Source organism: Acomys minous (genome assembly GCF_964271855.1).
Source record: "Acomys minous genome assembly, chromosome: 16".
Lineage (NCBI taxonomy): Eukaryota > Metazoa > Chordata > Mammalia > Rodentia > Muridae > Acomys > Acomys minous.
Genome location: NC_140498.1, coordinates 66,416,332 through 66,422,331, shown reverse-complemented (window position 1 = coordinate 66,422,331; position 6,000 = coordinate 66,416,332). Strand labels below are relative to the sequence as shown.

The window sequence follows — 6,000 nt, the reverse complement described above, 5'->3', positions numbered from 1 at the left end:
TTCTAGGCAGTTCTATCTCTGAGCTTTATCTCTCAACTCCCATGATTCTCAAAATACTTAGTTAAATTTCCTCCATCCTGGACCCTAGACATGGCAAGCCATTTGGAGAGTCATCTGGAAAGTCAGTGTCCTCGACAGATGTTTCCCTTGATGGAAGGGACTATCTCTCTCCATTTTCCCTCCTACATCATAACTTTTTGGATTGGAAAGTGGTTCTCTTTATTTTCAGAGGAAACAATAAAGTTATTTTCAGCCTGGGAACAAATGAGGGCACTAGTCATAAAAGCCTAAAAGCTGGTCCTAGGTAGTGCCCTGTCACAGATGTCAGCGGCTTTCTCCAAGCTGGAGGCACTTGGATTCACGGGGTGGTAGTGGGATGAGGGCGTAGGTACAAAGAGGACGTAAGAAGGGAGCAACAGGGGGTCACAGAGCGTATCATGGAGCCACACAACTAGATAAAACTCTGGGTTGTTGTTGTTGTTGTTATATATATATATATATATATATATATATATATATATATATATATATATATATATATATATATATATATATATATATATATATATATATATATATAGATCTACATGCTAAGACTCACAGCAAATGAGTACCTCGCCTTAGAACAAGTGGCTCATGGGTGCCAGGGGCCCGCTCTGCAAGGCTCTGCTGGGCACCGCGGCTATAGCGACGGCTACGGTGTTTTCTCAGCGCCTGGGAACAGATGGCCTCAGCTCCCACCCACGGAAGCCAAACATTTTCCCTGGCTCATTCGCTCAGAAGCTTGCTCTTGTAAATAGAGAGTAGCAGGAGCTTTTCCAAGCAGCGCGCGCGCGTGGCTCGCATCGACCTGAATCCACGAGGAGAAGCCTTAGAAGGGAACCCTGCCAGACTCAGGTAAGCAAGGCCTCTGGGGGGTTCTTGCGGGGGGGGGTCCCCATCCAGAGCCAGGAGTCCAAGCTAGCAATGAGTCACAGAAGATGCAGTGCAGGCGAGGCAGGCTTGAGACCGTTCTTGCCTCTGCCACTCCCATGGGGGGAGGTCTGCCTGGGGCTCTCTGGCATCAGTTTTCTTGCCTGTGAAATGGACACGCTGTGATTCTTCTGGGGAGGGGAGGGGCATCTGTCGGAGTCTGGTACTCTTCCCTCCCTTCACGTGGAGGGTCACTTCGGGTCATCTCACGTCACCCTCTCTCACCAGCGAAGCTTTTTTTTTTTTTTTTCGTGCTCATTCGTCTTGTTCCCTCCGCTGTGTGACCTTGGGTAAATGCCTTCCCCTCTCTGGACCTCATCCCAGTGGCGAAGGGAAGTCAGAGGAGGCTTCCTAAGGGAGGGGGGCGGGGAGAAGTGTGCTGGAACTACAGGAAAGGAGTACAAAGGGAGTGAGGTTCTTGGGCGGGCAGCTTTGTGTGTATCACAGACACACACACACACACAAAAAAGACTTTGAGGCTGGGCAAAGCGGGGCATGCCTGGAACTCCGGCACTGAGGGAAGAGGAGGCAGGAGAGCGAGCGCAGAGGAGAGAAGAAAGGGGGAAAAGGAAGAAGAAAGGAGAGCTGAAGGAAGGAGGCCATAGGATGGGGAAGCCACAGAGCAATTGGTATACTGCCAGGGTCAAAGGAGAGGCTGGGAAGGTGCCCGGGGGTCCCTGAGAGCCCGAGTTCACAGGAGTCCAAGACAATAAACCAGTGGGAAGAAGGGATGGACGCACTTGGCTCTCCGGTGGCAGCAATAAGGCTGGCTGTCCCTTGAGATGTTTCACCCCATCCCCTCCCAGCCCTGCCATCCGTGCCCGCAACAGCCAGTAATGAAAAGTTATTCCCAGCTAAGAGCCCTTGGAGCTGGGCCAGGCAGCTCCTGGATCCGGAGCCAGCCTCCAGCAGCATCTTGCCTGCAGCCCTTGCTGCTGCTGCCCTCAGGGGTCCTTATCCACCTCACCAGGCCAGGTCCTGGGAGCCACAATTGTCCGATTGCCAGACTAAGTAGTCAGGGGTGGGGGTGGGGGGGTGGGGGGTTCAGGGGAGCAGTAGATGGATAGATTTGGGAATCTGGGGGAAGAATGATGGATATCTGTCCCGTTGCCCTGTGTGACTCAGACAAGCTCTTCCAAGAAGTTAGATGCAGATCCTGGCAAAGGATGCATTTGCACCCCACCGCACCCACCCCCACCTGAATCTGGCATTGTGCAGTGGTGGGCAGCATGTCCTTACCCTCCTAGGACAGTCTCCGCTACCGTTGCTTCCTTCCTTCCTTCTTTCCTTCCTTCATTCCTCCCTTTCTTTGTTTTTATTTTTAAATGTGTTTTTTTTTCTTCCCGTTTCTTTGTCTTATTCTTATTTCTTGTTGCCTTTATTTGTTTGCTCTTTTTGAGACAAGGCTAGCCCAGAACTCGCTGTATAGCCAGCCCAGACTGCCCTCAAATTCCTGATCCTCCTGCCTCTGCCTCCCCAACTACTGAAATTACAAGAGTTCGCTAACATACCCCCGATACATACGTGCATAGCACTGTGGGATTTCACAGTGTCCTCAGAGCCAATTGATTCAAAAATGAAGTTTAAATAGATTTCGTTGAGAAACTGATTTAATTTTTATTTTATTTTATGTGCATGCGTGCTTTGACTGCACTCACATCTGTGCACCATGCATGTTCCTGGTGGCCATGAATGCCCTGGGATTGAAGTTACAGATGGTTGTGAGCTACCTACGGTGTGGATGCTAGGAATCGAACTCAGGTCCTCTGGAAGAGTAGGCGGTGTTCATAACCACTGTGCTAGCACTCTAGTTCTGGAAAAAACCTGATATGTTCATTGTCCCACCCCGACCCCAGCCTCCAGTGCCGGGACTGACCGTAGAGCTTTATGTAAACTAGGCAAGCCTTCTGCCCTTAGTGTTTTGTGCAGTGTTGGAAGCTGAATTCACAGCCTCTTACACACTAAGCAAGCACTTGAACTTTGAGCCGTACCCCAAGCCCCTCACTCATAGATTCTAGGCAGGCATTTTACTGCTGGGCCACACTCTGGTTTCTTCCAGTTACCTTTCTGCCTGGGAGGACGTGGGAAGCTGTCCGTGGTGCTGGCCGAAGCGTAGGGCAAGCCACGCGGGAGTTGATCGGCAGGTGCCAGCCAGCGGCTCCCTTCGGCTCCCTCTGCAAATCTTCTGGGGACACATCCCCCACTCCCCCGCCCCCCCCCCAGGCCAGGTTTTGATGCCTCTAACTTGGTCCACCCAAAGGGATGCCAGAAATACCAAGTTCCGGGGTTGCTATGAGGATAAGCATGGGTAATTTGTGACAGGGATGTGTCACTGAATTTTAGTATAATATCCCCCCCCCCCCCGGGCAGGGCCCTAGCTTCCTCTTTTACCAGCTGGTTCTTCTTGTCACCTATAAAAGGACTCCCTGGGCACCTGAGAACAAGAGCAGGTGTCAAAATGGAGGCCACACCCACATGGGCTCACTGTGACCCTAGCAATGGCTCGCCCTCCCTCCCTCCCTCCCTCTCTCCCTTCCTCTCAGAGTCTCTCTGTTCAGTGTCCTGCACAGGCTTCTGGCTGCTTCCGAGTTGATGGGAAAGATCCTAATGGCTTTAAGCTAATAAGTTGGGAACAAATTAGGTTTGTGTCCACAGAAAGCGGATGGCAAAGGGTGGACATGAAAGAGCTTCAGGGAGGGTGACAGAGGACACCTTTGGGCTCTTTCTCTCATTTTAAACGTTAAAATTGCATCTACTTGTTGTGGGGGAGGGCACGCTGGTGGAGATCAAAAGACAACATGCAAGCTGGGTGTGGTGGCACACACCTTTAATCCCAGCACTCGGTAGGCAGAGGCAGGTGGATGGCTGTGCGTTCGAGCCCAGCCTGGCCTACAGAGTGAGTCCAGGACAGCCAAGGCTACACAGAGAGACCCTGTCGCCCCCTAAAAAAGAAAGACAACATACAGGGGGCTGATTTCTCCTTCCACTCTGTGATCTCGGGATGGAACTCAGGTCCCCAGGTTTACCTGCAGGAAGCATCTTTGCCCATTGGGCCACCTTGCCACTCCCTGTGCGACTGTTTTATTATGAAAAAATGTACACACAAGTGAAACCAAGAGGGGTTGCCATGGGTGCTCACAGGCTGTGCTGTTGCTTTTCCCAGCTATCAACCCACCTCCCATTCCACAGCCAGTCCCTGCCCCAGCTCATGCTTAATAGATTTATTTATTTATTTATTTATTTATTTATTTATTTTGGTTTTTCGAGACAGGGTCTCTCTGCGTTAGCCTTGGCTGTCCTGGATTCGCTTTGTAGACCAGGCTGGCCTCAAACTCACAGCGATCCCCCTGCCTCTGCCTCCCAAGTGCTGGGATCAAAGGCGTGCGCCACCACGCCTGGCCCCAAAGAGAGGATTCTTACCCACTGAATCATCTCTCTCTTCTGTTCTTTTGCTTTTAAATAGGTCTCAGGTAGCCCAGACTGGTCTCAAACTCATTGCACAACTAAGGATGACCTTGAAGTCCTCATCCCCCTGCCTCCACCTCTGGAGTGCTGGGATGGCAGGCACAATACCACCAGGCAGGACCACACTTGTGCTGAGTTTTCACAAACACAATGTCCAAGGCACATGTTACCAGGGCACGGAGCACACACCTCCATGGCTCCCTCCAGTCCTGCTCAACCGACAACGGGGTAAGCCAGTATCTGGCTGCCTTGGTGTCCTTTTGTCTGTTCTAGGAATGTACAGAAATGCAGCCACGTGATGCGTTCACACACACACACACACACACACACACACACACACACACACACACACACCATGTCTGTCTGTTCGCTCCAGTAATATATCCGAGGCACATGCAGGTGCAGGGCACGAGGAATGGTTTGCTTTACATTCTGAGTGGGCACCACGCGTGGGCGGGCGAGCGGCAGGCTTTTCTCCATCTCCCATTCGTAACACATGGCTTTGCCTCCATTTACTACTATGAATAAAGCGTGCAGTTGTCCCTCCGTCTCTGCAAGGGATTCTATATAAAACCCTTCTGGCACACAAGGCTTGCTCGATGGTGCCGGGCTTTGCATAGAACCTTTACACACCGACCTGTGCACATCCTTCCGTGTGCTTTTTGTTCTCCTTCGAGGAGTGGAAGACAGGGTCTCATGCAGCTCGGGCTGGCCTCAAAGTTGTTACGCAGCCCAGGATAACTTTTAAACATCTGGTCCTCCTGCTTCCGGGCTCCCAAGTGTTAGAGCTGCAGGTGCGCACACAAACCGGCATGCCCCATTTTATGAAGGGCTGGGGTTTGAACTCACGGCTTCACCCATGCGAAGCAAGGGTTCAACCAACCGAGTTACATCGTCGGTCTTATTACATTTAATCAAAGGTTTTTTGTTTTTTGTTTTTTTTCCTGTTTAGTAACTATGTAGATAATTACATGATTTTTTTCCATTCCCATAGGTTAGAGATAAATTACTGGAAGTGTTGCTCAGTGGCCGGAGTACTTGCCTAGCATGTGTGAAGCAATGAGTTCCACCCTCAGCATGTGCGTGTGCATACACACACACACACACACACACACACACACACACACACACACACGGTGGGGAGTTAGAGAGATGGCTCAGTGGTTAAGAACACCAGCTGTTCTTGCAGAGAATCCAAGTTCATCCATGTCAGGCTGTTTACAGCCGCTTGTAACTCCAGCTGCAGGAGACCTGGAAAGATGGCGGCTCAGTAATTAAGAGTATTTGTTCTTGCAGAGGGCCCACTGCAAGTTCAGTCTTCAGCACCCAATTGGTAAGTCACAACTGTAATTCCAGTTCCAGGATACCCAATGCCTTTTTCTGAAAACCTTGGAGAGTGGGTACACACCAAGGCACATATATATACATATATACAGAGAAAGCACAAGCATAAAATTTTTTGCATAAAACTTTTTAAAATAACATTCTTTAGAGAGACCACCCTGTCACTTGCAGTGTAGCATATTCCTGTTTTCCAAAATTTCCTCAGTTCTTGTAGCTATG

The 6,000-nt window shown here is 50.3% G+C and overlaps 1 protein-coding gene across 1 annotated transcript in view; it reads left to right on the top strand.

The window, feature by feature from the left end:
• Nucleotides 1–612: 612 nt before the first annotated feature.
• Nucleotides 613–6,000, top strand: part of SLC29A4 (solute carrier family 29 member 4) — a 29,276-nt gene continuing 23,888 nt past the window's right edge. The window contains exon 1 of the mRNA XM_084763915.1: nt 613–897. The gene's annotated coding sequence lies outside the window, so the exon portion shown is untranslated. The remainder of the gene's footprint in view (nt 898–6,000) is intronic.